The following is a 17,441-nucleotide window of genomic DNA, read 5'->3' as shown; positions in this document are numbered from 1 at the left end:
AGAAGTATTCATTGAGGCAGGCAGCTAGTTCTTTATCTTCTTCCATATACCTTCCATCTTTTGTTTTTAATTTGGTAATTCCTTGTTTTAGTTTCCTTTTTTCAATTATGTCTGAAGAATGTCTTATCGCCTTTTTTCACTGACTGAGCTAATTTCTCTTCTGCCTGAGCTTTAGAAGCTCTTATAACTTGTTTGGCCTCTCTCTGCCTAATCTTAAAAATTTGCCTGTCATCCTCGTTTATTTTTATTTTTATAATTACTAAATGCTATCCTTTTGTTTTTAATGATTTTGGCCACTTCTGCTGAGTACCACAGTGGTCTCTTCCTTTTTTTGCTTTTACTGACAAGCCTAATGCATTTATCTGTTGCCTTCAATAGTGCCACTTTTAAGTAGTCCCATTTCTCCTGGACTCAATTGAAACTGTTCCAATCTGATAGGGACTCGTATACCACTAATCTAATTTTAGAAAAGTCAGTTTTTCTAAAATCTAAAACTTTAGTTTTTGTGTGGTGTGACTCAGTCACTGTACTTATAGTAAACCACACTGCCTGGTGATCACTAAATCCCAAGCTTTCCCCTACAGTAACATCAGATACCAAATTCCCATTTGTGAATACTAAATATAAGATTGCCTCCTTCTGGGTTGGCTCCTCAACTACTTGCTGTAGAGATAATCCCAGTAGGGAATTTAGAATATCTGTACTCCTGGCAGAACTAGCTATTTTGGTTTTCCAGTTTACATCAGGAAGATTAAAGTATCCCATAATGATAACTTCCCCTTTCAATGACATTTTAGCTATTTCCTCAACTAGTAGATCATCTAATTATTTGACTTGGCTAGGTGGTCTATATATCACACCTATATTTCAAAGGAAGGGCTGGGCACTCTCTATATCTGGAGTCAATGGTACTTTATTCAATAAATAAAATATTATACAATATCTAATAATCACAATGTTAAAAAGTTAATTAAATGCACTGGTCTGGCCAGACTAAAATAGTACCTACAAACAATTATAAAACCACAAAATAGCTGAAACACAATGGTTAACTTATGGTCCAATATTCAAATTTCGTATAAACTTTCGGATAAATTTTTGAATAAATAATCACAAGCAAAAGAGTACTAATAAATTCCAGATATTTGATCCAAATATTCGATCCAATGTCCAAAACCTTTTACATATAATCGTAACTTATCCAATTTTCGCTATAAGTTTGATTAGTCTCTTTAGTCAGCACGATGCAGCATCAATGTCTATCTTCAAATATGACTAAATGTCGATTATATTTTTCATCGCAAGTGCTTATTCCATCTATGGTTATTTTGTCTACTCACGTAACAAGTGTATGTAGGCGGCTCCGATCAACAGTCCGCGGCGTCCCGCGTGGTAATCAGAATATAATCTTCCGCTATTGCTTGCAAATGTGAGTATCGACTTTAGCATGGAACAATAATATGCGATATATCCAAAGATTTTGAGGGAATTTCGACAGATTGTCCTTTAGTTGAACAATATGAGTTTTCACTTACTGGCACCAGTAGTCCCTTTATAGTCCACAGCTCTGCAGATACATATGGTGTACCCTCAGTGGATTTCCTCCAAACAGATTCAAAGCTGCAAAGGTTGATGGTCCTTGTGTTGAATCGGGGGGTCCAGTACCAGACGCGTTTCGGGGCTCTTAGTGGCCCCTTCCTCAGTGGTTGACCTCCCCTCCATAATGCCTCTCCTTTTATAGAGGATTCCAGAGATTTGCAAAGTAAGAAATGGATCAGGTTTTCCTCAAACTCAGTGCTGGATTTTAATTGTAGGATCACTTTAAATGAACAGTATTATTTTCTCCAATAAAGACAATATATTTTGCAGTGGTCCTCACCCTGCAAACTTGTTACATGCTCTAAATGATGTTGCAACAAAAAACGCACCAAAAAACAAAAAACGCATGTGCGGTATTGATGCGTTTTTGTAGCGTTTTTATTGAAATTCGTGATTTGAGTTATATTGGTGTATTAATATCTCATATACAACCCAAATAAAGATGTAAAAGTCAAATAATTGTTGTCTTCATATTAATCTTCACTATGTGATCTAATTCCAATCTATAGATAATTTTGCCCCAAAAAACGCACAATATCAAAAAAAACGCATATGTGGTATTAATGCGTTTTTGTTGCGTTTTTATTAGAAAACCATTGTTTAGGTTATATGGTACATAAATACCCCATAATAGTATATACATCATACATAAAAATATATATATCATTTAAAAAAAAAAAAGAATTAAAAGATTGATGCCCTCATGTTGATACATGTCATATACAACGATACGGAGAGATCTATATTCTCAAAAAAAAATTAAAAAGTATTTCAAGAATCTAAAAAGACTCTATCAAAATATTACAAAATTGTGTTAAAATCAGTATTAAAAACATAGTGTTAAAACTATATAATATATGTCATATAATGGCTTTCTGCGGCTAGAATTCAAAGTTCATTGTTGTGTGTAAAAGGGATGAGTGCCAACGGCAGAGAGGGACCGGCCACCTTAAATATGGCGCGGTCCCTAGTCGGCCGTTGGCACTCACCCCTGATCAAGTCTACAGAAAGCCAAATAGTTCAAATTCGGAGTTCAACCCCATTGGGAATGTGTATATATCACACCTACACGAGTTACCTTAGGATTATCGAGCTACAAGGTGACCCAAACTGACTCTAAATTGGTCTCGCTAACTTGTATTATATTAAATTTTATGCTATCTTTCACATACAGGGCCACCCCTCCCCCTTTCTTGCCTTCTCTGTCTTTCCTATATAGAGAGAACCCTGGTATTGTTATATCCCAGTCATTACTCCCATTGAACCATGTCTCAGTAGCAGCCACTAAATCAATATTCTCAGATGCCATTATAGACTCAAGTTCATTGATCTTATTGCCTAAACTGCGAGCATTTGTAGACAAGACTCTGAGCTTGTCATTTCTTAACCTCTGGACTACTGGCATCTTCTGGCATTGTTCCGGGGGGCATTCGGACTGCTGGATTATCACCCTATTGCCCCCCTTTCCTAGTTTAAATGCTCCTTAGCAAATACTTTGAACTGTTCACTGGGGACATTCGTTCCCTTGAGAGAAAGATGCAAACCATCTATCTTGTACAGTTCTTTTCCATTCCAGCGAGAATTTCCTGGGGCGTTGTCCTTTCTATTGATGGACAGCTCGTCAGTGCTCTGCTGATCAGTTGACTCCGCCTCTCTTACTTGCGTGCACGCTCCCGTTATAGCCGAACTTCATTCCAGGAGACACGGCAGCGCTTTCTCTACACTCTCACGTCCTGCATTCCAGACTTGCTGGCACAATAATTACTACCGCACTTGTGTTGCGCTAAAAACAGAGCAGGCGCGGCTTTGTTTCAGAAGCAGCACAAGGGAATGAAGAACCGAGCATACGCGGCCGGCCGGCGGCATGCGCGTTCATGGAAGAAATGCAGCCACACACTGGATCAAGGTGGTTTCGCTCGCCGCCCATTAGCGGCCATTTCATTCAGCCGGCGAAATGTGTCCGTAACTAAGGGAGGACACAGTACAACAATGAGGTAAAAGGGGGAGGTTTTTAGCGAGAAGGGTAGGAATTGGCTTAAACATTATATTTAGGAAAATGATCATTGTCACAGCATGGACAAATTAAACTATGATCCTTTTTAATGGGATAACCCCTTTAAGTCATCAAGTATTAAGGGCACCTGGTGCAAGAACTGTTGAGCTGTATCCTAAAGAGAATATTTACTGATTTGCATTGCTGTTGTTGCCCCTAAAAAAGGAATAGTGCTTCTAGAGCAGGGATCAGCAACCTTCGGCACTCCAGTTGCTGTGAAACTACAGCTCCCAGCATGCAAACATGCTCAACTGTTCTTCTAACTCCCATAGAAGTCAATGAAGCATTTAGGGAGTGCTGGAGGTTGCTGATCCCAATTCTAGAGACTCTTCTCTATCACAAGTTTTAAAAGACATTTGAAATGTGTGCTTGCATGTTCTTTGTTGAATCAAATGCTATCTTCAGTAAATAACTGTTAAATTGCACAACCTGCCTCAGTGTTATTGTCGCCATTATTTGTGCCATTACAGCAATTTGCTTCTTTTTACCTATATACTGTATGTAACATGTAGCCATATCCTTGCCTTAGGTTATGATAGCCCTACACGCACTGGTTCATTTCTATTTGAGAAATAGCTTGGAGATATTTGACAGTTTCTAACAGTATTAATGAGCAGAAAGCATTAATGTTATTTGCATTTTACAATAGACTTCCTGTTAATAATTTATTTTTTGCTGTTGGCACAAATAATTGCTTATTTAAAGATATAACAGCAGTCACGTGTTGCTGATTCTTGCAGTATCCGTTGCTTGAAATTTACAGAGGGAAATAAATGTTTTTGTATTAAAAAGGAAATAATAAATAAAGTTCCAATTACTTTGCGGGTAATATTAAAGTAACAGTAACTGATGGTGTCAAGTTAATCACTCAGGATTTTACAAGCATAACGTCTTTAATCACATTCTGCTGAATCTACATTTCATAAATTGAAACTGCCCGCACCTCAGCATTGTGTTGAAGTCCACCAGGGTATTTGAAAGTAATGTTTATTTCCCTACAATTATATACACTAAGAGGGGGGGAATGTACAAATGGCTACTCATTTCCATTTAACTCGGCTGCTTTGGATGGATGGGACATGCCGCCTTCAGTTTACTAATGAGTTCAATTCGTGCTCGTAGCTGTTTAGGCAAAGAGAGTTCAAGTCATTCTAAAGAAAAACCCTAAGCACTAAGCTGATTTCTATTCATTGTTATGTCCCAAAGCTGATCGAAACATGTGTCCATGGACAAATAAGCATTAAATAGAATATTTTGTTTCTGGAATAAAGAATTTGTGTAGACCAAAAAGTCTCTTTAATATAGGAACAAAAGGCTAATTACATGGGAACTAAAGTCAATTGAAACCAGAGGCTTAGCTTGAAGTTAATTTCCACCTGTTAGCACTGTCATTTTTTGTCCAAATTATTTACTGATTCATTTCTTAGCATATGTTAAAGCAGTTTGAGCTTAGGCCGGTTTCACATCACCATTTAGCATTCTGTTTTTCTGATCCATCAGAAGAACAAAAAGGAAAACTGATCCGTTATTTTGAGCATCAGTTATGATCAGTTTGCATCCATTTGTGTAACTTCCATCAGTGATCAGCTATTTTTGACAGGGGAAAAAGTACTTTTTTTCTGGACTTTTCCTCCCATCAAAAATACCTGATCTCTGACAGAATTGACACAAATGGATCCAAACCGATCTCATAACTGATGCTCAAAATAACGGATCCATTTTTTTCCATGTTCTTCTGACGGATCAGAAGAACTGAAAGCTAAACAGTAATGTGAACCCACCCTAAGTTGATTACCATTCAAAGCTCCAAAAGGCCCTGCTTCAATATAGATTTAAAATATATCATGCTTTGATTGACTGCTGCTGCCACTAGATGGAGCTTATGAGCTTACTGCATACTCTGTTAACTCTGAGCTCAATGTATAAATAGTATGTGGTGAGCTGGGGGCTACAAGCAGAATTTTATCATTTAACTCTGTGTATGTGCAGGACATTTGAAGTTCTGTTCAGAAAATGGAGCTCAAGACACCTATAAATGTATATTTATAACACCTTGGGGGATATTTATCAAATCAGATATGTCAGTTTTGTGGCTTAAACATTTTTGTGACATTTGGTCAATTTTTGTGAAGTTTGGTTCTCTTCACCACTTCTCAAAGTGGTCGATGTTTAAGAGATCACTTAAACTGTGATGCACTTTGATTAACTTTAGAATTAAGGCCAGGGGTGATGTTTCGAATAAAACTGCAGAAGCAGTTGCAAAGAGAACTGAGCCTCTAGGAGTAACAGCAATGAACCTTATTGCATTTATTAAAAACTAAATTTTTCTCAGCAGTGAGGGCACATATGAACATGGGATCAACAAAGATGTCTTCAGCTGCCAAGAGCACATGCAACAGGTCAGCCGGGTACAAATCTGCTGACAGATGCCCTTTAAAACTGACACAAAAACAACCACAAATGATAAATGTCCCCAATAATTTTTAAATCGGTTTATATAAGGAGATTAGGAGACATTTTAAAGACCTAAGGCCATGATGTTGAATCTTCATTAGGAACTACCATTTCATACCACAGAATGCTAAGTAGAATCTATATTATTTGAATATATACTGCTCAAAAAAATAAAGGTAACACAAAAATAACACATCCTAGATCTGAATTAATTAAATATTCTTCGGAAATACTTTGTTCTTTACATAGTTGAATGTGCTGACAACAAAATCACACAAAAAAAAAAAAAAATGGAAATTAAATTTTTAACCCATGGAGGTCTGGATTTGGAGTCACACTCAAAATTAAAGTGGAAAAACACACTACAGGCTGATCCAACTTTGATCTAATGTCCTTAAAACAAGTCAAAATGAGGCTCAGTAGTGTGTGTGGCCTCCACGTGCCTGTATGACCTCCCTACAACGCCTGTGCATGCTCCTGATGAGGTGGCGGACGGTCTCCTGAGGGATCTCCTCCCAGACCTGGACCAAAGCATCTGCCAACTCCTGGACAGTCTGTGGTGCAACGTGACGTTGGTGGATAGAGCGAGACGTGATGTCCCAGATGTGCTCAATTGGATTCAGGTCTGGGGAACGGGCGGGCCAGTCCATAGCATCAATGCCTTCGTCTTGAAGGAACTGCTGACACACTCCAGCCACATGAGGTCTAGCATTGTCTTGCATTAGGAGGAACCCAGGGCCAACCGCACCAGCATATGGTCTCACAAGGGGTCTGAGGATCTCATCTCGGTACCTAATGGCAGTCAGGCTACCTCTGGCAAGCACATGGAGGGCTGTGCGGCCCTCCAAAGAATTGCCACCCCACACCATTACTGACCCAATGCCAAACCGGTCATGCTGGAGGATGTTGCAGGCAGCAGAACGTTCTCCACGGCGTCTCCAGACTCTGTCACGTCTGTCACATGTGCTCAGTGTGAACCTGCTTTCATCTGTGAAGAGCACAGGGAGCCAGTGGCGAATTTGCCAATCTTGGTGTTTTCTGGCAAATGCCAAACGTCCTGCACGGTGTTGGGCTGTAAGCACAACCCCCACCTGTGGACGTCGGGCCCTCATATCACCCTCATGGAGTCTGTTTCTGACCGTTTGAGCAGACACATGGACATTTGTGGCCTGCTGAAGGTCATTTTGCAGGGCTCTGGCAGTGCTCCTCCTGTTCCTCCTTGCACAAAGGTGGAGGTAGCGGTCCTGCTGCTGGGTTGTTGCCCTCCTACGGCCTCCTCCACGTCTCCTGATGTACTGGCCTGTCTCCTGGTAGCGCCTCCATGCTCTGGACACTACGCTGACAGACACAGCAAACCTTCTTGCCACAGCTCGCATTGATGTGCCATCCTGGATAAGCTGCACTACCTGAGCCACTTGTGTGGGTTGTAGACTCCGTCTCATGCTACCACTAGAGTGAAAGCACTGGCAGCATTCAAAAGTGACCAAAACATCAGCCAGGAAGCATAGGAACTGAGAAGTGGTCAGGTCACCACCTGCAGAACCACTCCTTTATTGGGGGTGTCTTGCTAATTGCCTATAATTTCCACCTGTTGTCTATCCCATTTGCACAACAGCATGTGAAATTGATTGTCACTCAGTGTTGCTTCCTAAGTGGACAGTTTGATTTCACAGAAGTGTGATTGACTTGGAGTTACATTGTGTTGTTTAAGTGTTCCCTTTATTTTTTTGAGCAGTGTATATATATATATATATAAACACAAATAGCACAGCAGCACAGTCAGATACGATGTACCGGGTGCAAAGTCCCCACAGAGGTCGGCTCTTCCTCCACGAAATATATCAAACGAATGATGAGGCAGCACTTCCAGTATAGAGTGAACGGGTGAGGACCCCAAACTTTATTCAAGCGACGTTTCGGCCTGCTCACTGAGGCCTTTCTCAAGCTGTATATATATATAATTGCTATTATAATTCATTATGTTTTATATTCTATTTACACAGTAAGATAGCTTTGTCTTCAATTATTATATTACTGTCACAGCTATCACACCTATTCACTAGTCCTTTATATTTCTGCAGTTTTCTTTTATTGCAGAGGAGCCTTTAGCTCCCCTAAAAAATAGAAAGCAGGTGTGACTGCAACTTCAGTACCCCCCTATAGCTGCACCGCTGCAGGGAATCCATCATTTTACTTCCTAGTACTGACAAATATATTGGAGATGTCCTACAGATTTTTATCTCAGCTTAATGTTTACTCTGAATTTTGCTGTGGAAAAATATCATTATAAAGAGATGTCAAAAAGAAAGAGACAAAGATAGAAATATATTTTAAGGAAATTCAAATTGTGATTAAATGACAAAGTAACATTTTAATTGCTGATAATAGAAATAATTTTCTCAATACCTTGTTTAAGGACATTATAGCATAATCATTTGATAATGTCAAGTTATGCAAATTTCTGGTATGCATTTCCAATTAGTTACCATTTTCAAGATCTATGGTTGCTGTTAGTAAATTGCAATGAAAAAAGGTTATAAATAAAAAAAATGGCTATAAAAAAGGTTACAGTTTGGACACCAATCCACAGCCAGATTATATACAAATTGAGTAAATTCAAAACCATTAATAGATGAAGTAGTCGACCAACAAATGTAACACCAAGAACAAGGCGTATAATAGACTTTGAAATCACAAAGAAACCCAAAGTAACCTCAAAGCAACTAAAGGTGTCATGTTATGTAGGGAATAGTGCAGCCCTGTGCTTCCACCCACAAAATTTTACTCACCTCATCCACTTGATCGCGGAGAGGCCGTCTGCTCTGTCTGATTGAAGAAAACCTGGCAAATGACCTGTGGTGAGCATGATGACCTCACCATGTGATCATGCTGGCCACTCAATGACCTCATCATTTTTGATTCAAGTATGAATTGAGAGAGATTGAAATTCACCTGCATGAAGAGTCTTACAGCCAAGATAAATCCTCTCCTCGGTATGCAAATTAGCTTTTCTTCCAAAAGAAACAGAAAGCCTCTCATGCTACCAAATGTTAAGTATCAATACTAGAAGTCAATACTCAGCCTTTTAAACAGGCTTTGAAACATCACTTAAATTACCCTTCTTCTGTGCAGAGCAGAGAGAAATAGATTAACTAGGTGAGAGGCCTTGGTTGGGATCTGAGGGGTAGTATTTCTTCTTATGGAGAGCTCCTATGCACCTAGGCAACGCTCCTCTGGGGAAAAGATATGAAAAGATATGCAAATTAGGACAACAATCTGCAACAAACTATTATTTACACTGCAGAAAGTTAATTCTTCAGTGGAACACAATGCAGTGATTGACAATTTTCAGGCCTATAGTTTAAAGGGGAAGTTTTGTTTTTTATTTTTTAAACAGCAGACCATCAGAAAGAGCAGTGTGTTTTTAAACAGACTGTTTATCAACACCTTCAACCATGCGTTTATTCATAGCTATGTATGTCAGTGTCGTTCTCACATTATTTACTATTGCTTTAAAGAACTTAAAGGGGAAAGGTGGGAGAGAAATATGGAAATGAGTCCTAGACGTCAGAGTGCCATACACCAATTTCCAGGCCAATAGGGACATTTTTGTTTTGGACAGAATCAGTTCAGACCTGAATTACAGTTTTTGACTAATTCATTAGATTCAGACCTGAAGCAAATTTCAAGAAATTTGCTCTCTAATTTGGAATTTATTAAATATCCCATGAAACATTTAATAAAGGTGTGTTAAAATGTTGCCAAATTGTCATTCTATTTTTTTCAGTTGCATGAAAACATTGGTCTCAAAGGTTCCTTTTACTTTTGAATAGCTTTGAATATTAGCAGCCATTTGTGCTATCTGGCCTTTCTAACCTGGTGATTGTTGAGTTTTCCAGAATGTTGCAAATTACATTTATTAAAAGTTTTAGAAAGAAATAAACATATGTTTGGAAGCAAAATATGAGTTTATCCAAGATTAGGAAATAGATCTGCTTTTTATCCCAGAAACTGTGCCACTCTTGTCTGTTGAAGCCTCATTTGCTTCAGTTATTCACTGGGACCCAGAAGCTTTCTATTATGCTTCTGACTTTAGGGGAATTTACTATAACTGCAGGTTTAGGAACAATTCCTCAAACTGATTTTCAAGATAAAAAAAAATCACAGCTGTTAAGAAATGATGCATGTCTTATCCTGTAAACCTGTAGTATTTTCATAGCAGTAATATCATGGTAAATTTGTTCTGCGCTTTGTTCTTGTTATTGTCAGTTGAAATAATTCTAAGACATGTAGCATACAGCATCTAAGCTATGCAGTACATTGTTTGATATTGGTGTGTTATATAGATTACTGCCTTTCCTTCCTCTCTTGCTATCTCTTGCACCGTCTTGTGCTGCTCTTTCCATTCCCTTCATATTTGCTGCACATTTCTTTCCTCCAGCATTTTCTATTTTGTAACAATGAAATTACTTTTGTGTATGTTATTCCAAAATGTTTATATAAATCAAGGTGACTTTCCTAAAGAGAAATATCTTCAGTGACTTCCGATTTGCATAATCCAAGCAAGCGATATGATAATGATGTTTGTTAAAGACAGAGCGCAATAAATTAATGCTGTTAAGTTTTCGCTGCAAAATGCAAAGCTGGGAATTTACAGCAACCGCCACTGAGTGCATCTTTAAAATTTAATGGATTACAGTTTCTACATAGGAAGTGTTTTCATGACAAATGTTAAATCTGTAGCCTGGGATAGTCTGAGGAGTGTTAAGCATCACCTGGAGGAGAAAAGCAAAGACTGGAAGCACTAGAAGGAGATATTAGTTATAAAGTACAGTACAAACCATTTGCGTTACTTTGTCAAACATGGGGAGTAACACAGAAGAGTTTTATTAAAGCTGGTTATCTCGTCCACTCATTGTGAGATATGTAAGGAAGGAGACACCTGCAGCTAACGTGCATTATATCATAACTATGGAAACAAATGTAAAATGAATGAATATAAAATGAATGTAAAGTAATAAATTGTAAGGGTACGGCCACATGCTCAGGTTTCGAAAGCCAAAAGCAATTAAAAGAAGAGAAGTCGTTTCCATCCGTTATACTTTTTCTCCTTTTATAATTCACTCCATATTTTGACTTCCAAAACTACATCATGAAACATGGATGTGTAGCTGTATCCTTAAAAGGCTATGTACACTTTTGGGGATTTGCATTTTAATCATGTGGGTCTAAAATAATTTTTTCAATTGGTCTTTTTTTTTAAATAATGAGCCGTTCTGTCACAAAGGGTTAACAGTTTTTCTAGCTATGTGCTTCCTACTTTCACTTTCACTTTGTGCAGGTCATCTAATAACCCTTATCTCTAAATTACTAAGAGGTCATAAATATAGTTAAGCCACATTCTTATCAGTAAGATAAGGATTGAGCTTTGATGAGGTCAGAGAGCAGAGATATTACAAGCCAGTCAGCTCTCTGCCTCACAGAGCAGAGCAAAAATTTAGATCCGGCCAGTAGAGCATTTCAGCTCTGTACATAAAAAAGGAATCTATGAAGGACTCTATAAAAAGTTAACTGTTTTTCCAGCTGTTTGCATCCTACTTTCAATTTTTGTCAGTCATCTTATAACCTCTATCTCTAAATTACTAAGAGGTCATAAAAATATTTAAGCCACATTCTTATCATTAAGATAAGTATTGGGCTTTGATGAGTGTTTTTTTTATGGTCAGAGAGCAGAGATAAGGAGCCTATCAGCTCCCTGCCTGACGGAGCAGAGAGAAAATTCTGATCTGGCCAGTAGAGCATCTCAGCTCTGTACAGAGAAAATTACTCCATATTTTTAATAAATACTAATTGAAAAAATGATTTTTTGCTCATAATGAGTAGAATGCACTAATAAGAAAAAAAAATTCACAAAAGGTGTACATAGCCTTTAATCTTTTAATATCATCATAATCTGATACATTGTATAGAGAAAGAGAAGATTGTAATTAGATTGAATATGCCTACTCAGTGAACATTAGTTGATGGACCATTTTAGACTAGAAAACCAACACATGATTGATGTCTCTCAGGATCAAGGCTTATAGTATCGGCTGTACATCACCACAGAGATGAAACCATATGGCGGCAAACTTCTCTCTCTCTTTATAGACACACTGAAGTACCATTTGATCCCATTTCACTATGACTGATAGATCACTCTTGATCCATGTACAGATGCAGCTGAGCTAAACTTGGTTAACGTGTTAAGTAAAGAATGACAAAAAAAAGATAACAAACGATTTTCTGCATGTAGATCCACAACAGAAATTCCACAGTAAAACATTTTTTGGGAAGATTCTAATTAATCCAGGTCATAGTATGTGCATATGTGCCACATTTGAAAAATAATCTAAAAGCGTCATGACTCCATTGCCACATATTTTAGCATCTATATTAAACCCACAGCCATGGATCTCTGGTTCATCTTAACTGAAATTACGTTACTTCAGGTGTTTGGTTCTGTAGAACAAGAGAAAATCCATATGTTGTAGACAATATAGAAATCTTGAAATCCTTAAAGTGTCACAGTTCAATACAGTCCACTGAATGCAAGTATTATTATTATTATTATTAAAAGGATTATCTCATCAAAGATATTGCTGGTGTCACGGCTGTCATGGTCTGGTGATAGTGGAATCTTTTGCCGTGCATGCTTGTTGCTGGTGGCAATGTGTTGTTTGCATGATTTTATACTTCCCCTTTTAGACTGGTTTTCCATCCCATTTTGGTTTGTTTAGGGCTAAGGGTCCATTCACACGTCCGTGAATGTGTCCGCACCTGTTCCGCAATTCTGCAGAACGGGTGTGGACCCATTCATTCTCTATGGGGCAGGAATGGATGCGGACAGCACACTTCCGGAGCAGTTCCGGAGAGCGCCTCTGATCTTCCGGACCGGCTCCGTAAAAAAATAGAACATGTCCTATTCTTGTCCGCTATAGCGGACAAAAATAGGGAGTTCTATGGGGGTGCGGCCGGGTGTATTGCGGATCCACATTTTGCGGATCCGCAATACACTACGGACATGTGAATGGACCCTAAAGGAGTGTGCAAGGTGATGCTGGGAGTGGCCAAATGCTTCTTCTTATACTGGAGTTGTGAGGTTAGTTGTATGTTTGCCTTTGTATGAGTAGGAGCTTTGCTCCTCTCTCGATGTGTCACCTGTCCATGAGGACCTCCTTGTGGAACATCAAGGTCTTTGACAATATATCCCGATGTTTCCCCGCGTCCCCTTACCCTTCCTCACCTGTTTATGATGTTTGGTGTGGGTTTATGCACAGGGTGTATGTTGTATGTCATTTGGTGTTCCATATCTGGTCTATTTGGTGTTTGTAGTCCAGCATGGTTGTTTGACATTTCCTCTGTCTGTCTGTGCCTGCGGAAATGGGCTACATGGTTTCCCAGAGGGGTGAACCACAAGCCAGAAAGCTGTAGTTGTTCCACCCAGTTGTTGTGGCAGGTAAGTGGTGGTTGCTCCAGTGCGAGTCGTTTGCTCTGGGCTCTTACCTGCCGTTATGTGTTTATGCTTGCTCTCTGCTCCTTCTTTGTTGCTAGGCCTGTGGGAGACTCTGGTTCATCCGTGTCTTGGAGGAACCGGTTGTCTCTTTTTCCTAACTATACCATCAGGGATCATCAGGGAGAATTAGGGTCCTAGGTTACAGGTATCATCCCTTATCCTGGCTTCCAGGCCTAGTGGCATGGTCATTATAGACATTGTGCGGTGAGGGGTTTTCCCCCACTCTCTACTGTGACAGCTGGCTTAGAAAGAAATAAAGAAAATGACTTAAAAGTGATGACAAACTCAACGTTCTCCAAAGAGTTAACAGTGAAGCATTGTATAAAGCACAGTTGTGCTTTAATCTATGATACGGACAATATATTTTATTACTTTTTCAAGGCTTTTCACACAAACACCAATTAAATCTAATTTAAAACATTATGCACAAGCAAGTGTGTGGAGGATTTGAATCCTATGCGTTACCCCTACTATGTGGCCTTTTCCATCGTGTTTTCACCTTTCCGAGTTAAATTTCACAATGAATAAATGTGTGACTTTACAACAAGCCATATTTATGGATGCTAAGTATGTACCGTTATAGACAAATACATCATTATAGAGTGGAATGTACTCAAGGTTATAGCAACTGAATTCACACCTTTACATGTTTCTAATACTATGTGCGTGCGTCTGTGTGCATTAATGAGGAGCCACTTTCATGATTGGCTATATTCCATATTCTGACAATATTACTATTGTTATTGCAGTTTTAATTATTATTATTATAGTTGTTATATTATTGTTCTTTTTATTATTATTATTAATATTATTATTGTTATTATTATTCAAGTAACATAGTTAATACGGTTGAAAAAATACATAAGTCCATCAAGTTCAACCAAGGGATAGGCGGGGACATATTAGTATTATTGTTATTACAGTTGTTATTAGTATTATTGTTATTATTATTTTCCCTTCCCAACACGTATGGTACATGTACGGCTCAGTGAGAAGTACTTGACTGATCAGCAAAAGGGGCCCGGCAGTTACTGGCAGATGGAGCCCTGCTGTAACCGCCGGCATCGGTGAAAACGCTGATGCTGGCGGTTTAATCTCTTAGATGCTGTGGTCAATGCTGGCACCTACATCAAGGGGAGGGAGCTCCCTCTCTGACCCCATCAGCTCTGCCAGATTTGATCACAAAAGGACTTGGGGTCTGCCAGCTATGGAGGCCTATGAGGCCCATCCCCAGACTAGGTCTAATAGCCAACTGTTAATGTAACCTACAAAAATTGCTCACAAAGGAGCAAAAAGACACAATGACCAAAAGAGTATAATAAATATATCCTCAATTTATTAAATGAATAATCAAAAATACATAATTAAAAACATAAAACATAGGACAGAACATCAAAGACACTGTAGTGTAGCTGTGCCGAATCACTCACCAGTAGTCTCCTGATGAAGCAGAGGAAGCTAAATACGTGTCGAGGTGTGTCCTGGCCACTGTGGTTCCTATACCCCTGATCATGTCTACAGGTGGGTTTGTGTTTTTGGGTGGGATTTTTTATTTTATTTTTTGCTAATATGCTGTTTTTGTAGCCACATTATTATATAGTTTGAGGGTTTATGGATGTCTTCCCTCTTTTTAAATATGAGATGATCTATATGTTGCTACTATTTAGGAGTATGATTACATTCAACCCCTCTGGATATAGGAGAATATAGCTCTCTTCCCCCTCCATATTTTACATGTTTGACATCTTTTTCAGGTGTATTGGAATCATTGGTTAGTGATTTGAGAAGCTATACTTCAGTGTCTTTGATGTTTTATCACATGTTTTATGTTTTTAATTATGTACTTTTGATTATTCATTTAATAAATTGAATGCTCTTTTGGGCATTGTGTCTTTGTTCTCCTTTGTGAGCAATTTTTGTAGGTGTCGGTTTCAGTGAAGGGACATGTCCGCACAATTGATGTTTATAAGGTTTTGTGCTTGTTTTTGGATTATAACTGTTAATGTAATGCATTACATTACACTATGGGGGTCATTTGAATCACCAAGCACAGGCATCTACATAACTTTGGAGCATCCAGCTCCGCTTCTAAATGTAAGCCAGCTTCCTAGCTGGCTTACATTTAGACCATTTTCTGCTCCTAAAACAGGCATAAAAATGATGAAGAAGACGAGCCTACTGGCCGATCACCTTCCTCACCTATGCCACACCCACTTTTTTTAGACCTGGCATGAGTTGGGAAAGGTCGCAGTCTGTGACTGAAATATGCCTAATAGAAGTGTATTTCAGGTTGATAAATGACTCCCTAGGTATTGTAATGCATTGTAGAATGGATCAGACCCTCAAAAATTGAAGGAAAAATAAAGTGTTTTCTAAAAATAAAAAAATAAGTTTCAAATAAAAAACCTGTTCACCTCATTAAGCCAATAACAATAAAAAAAAAAAAAAATCACATGATCTACCCTGCCAGAACAGCCATTTTTTGGCCACCTCCCCTCACAAAAAAACAATATGGAGCAATCAAAAAGTACTATGTACCCTAAAATGGTACCAATGAAAATGTCAACTCATCCTGCAAAAAACAAGCCTCCCACACAAGACCATCACCAAAATAATAAAAAAAAGGGTTTTAGAAAACGGCCACACAAAAACATGATTTTCAAGAATGCTTTTATTTTGCAAAACTGAACAAATGTGTATGGTGCTCATGTTCTCCTGAGCCCTGTTATATGTCCAGGCAAAAGGTAAGGGTCACATGTAAGGCTACTTTCACTTTAGCGTTTTCAGTTCCGCTATTGAGATCCGTCAAAGGATCTCAATAGCGGAAGAAAACGCTTCAGTTTTGTCCCCATTCATTGTCAATGCGGACAAAACTGAACAAAACAGAATGCACCAAAATGCATTCTGTTCTGTTTGATTGCATTCTCAAAAAGGCGTTTTTCTGTCCGCGATGTGGTGTGGAGCAAGACGGATCCACTTTCTCTGACACAATAGAAAACTGATCCGTCCCCCATTGACTTTCAATGGTGTTCAAGACGGATTCATCATGGCTATAGAAGAAATAATACAACCGGATCTGTTCATGAGGGATGCATGCGGTTGTATTATTGTAACGGAAGCGTTTTTGCAGATCCATGACGGATCCGCAAAAAACACTAATGTGAAAGTAGCCTAAAGTGTTTGTAAAACCAGGAAGCACATGAAAAAAATAAGAGGACTTACTATTCATACTAAATAACGAAGCTGGCCGATACTCGCTCGTCTGCACACGGGAAGGAGCGAACCCCACAAATACGATATAAAGAATCCCAGCAGCCGTGTCTTCTTATCAATATGTTTGCTTTATTCCATCAATATATGTCCCAACAACCAGGACGCGTTTCGGCTATATGCCTTCATCAACAGGTACATCCTTATGTGTATGTGCACAATATATATAGAGAGGGGAGCCGATTAAGCCACATGTAGTAACGTCAGACGCCCAGACTGGGCGGTAATCACCAGGTGGTAATTAATCAGCTTTAAAACACAAAGTAAATAACAAAATAACAGCAAAATAGCAACGTCATCAAAATATTCTAGTTATAAACGAAGGATATTACCTCGTCACCATAGGTATCCTTTAACGGAAAGAAGAGGTCTATGGAAGAAATAACATGAGAAGAAAGCAATCACTGACAGAGGAACTAAAGAAATTAAAGATGCATCTTTTCATTATCCCTATTGAGGCCCCTAGGATACAATGTATCTAGTACATGGATCCAGTACGCCTCCCTGCTC

At 38.7% G+C, this 17,441-nt stretch overlaps 1 long non-coding RNA gene across 1 annotated transcript; it reads right to left on the bottom strand.

Moving 5' to 3' along the window:
• Window positions 1–1,547: 1,547 nt before the first annotated feature.
• On the bottom strand, window positions 1,548–12,574 carry LOC121003956. Its single transcript, XR_005779630.1, has 3 exons — window positions 12,548–12,574; window positions 5,940–5,949; window positions 1,548–1,716 (listed from the first exon to the last, which is right to left on the bottom strand). It is a non-coding gene; the product is annotated as an uncharacterized LOC121003956 (long non-coding RNA).
• Between the last annotated feature and the right edge of the window lie 4,867 nt (window positions 12,575–17,441).

Source organism: Bufo bufo, chromosome 6, assembly GCF_905171765.1.
Source record: "Bufo bufo chromosome 6, aBufBuf1.1, whole genome shotgun sequence".
In the NCBI taxonomy this organism is placed as follows: Eukaryota; Metazoa; Chordata; class Amphibia; order Anura; family Bufonidae; genus Bufo; species Bufo bufo.
Note: the sequence above shows the minus strand (reverse complement) of the source record. Positions and strands in the feature narration are given on the sequence as shown.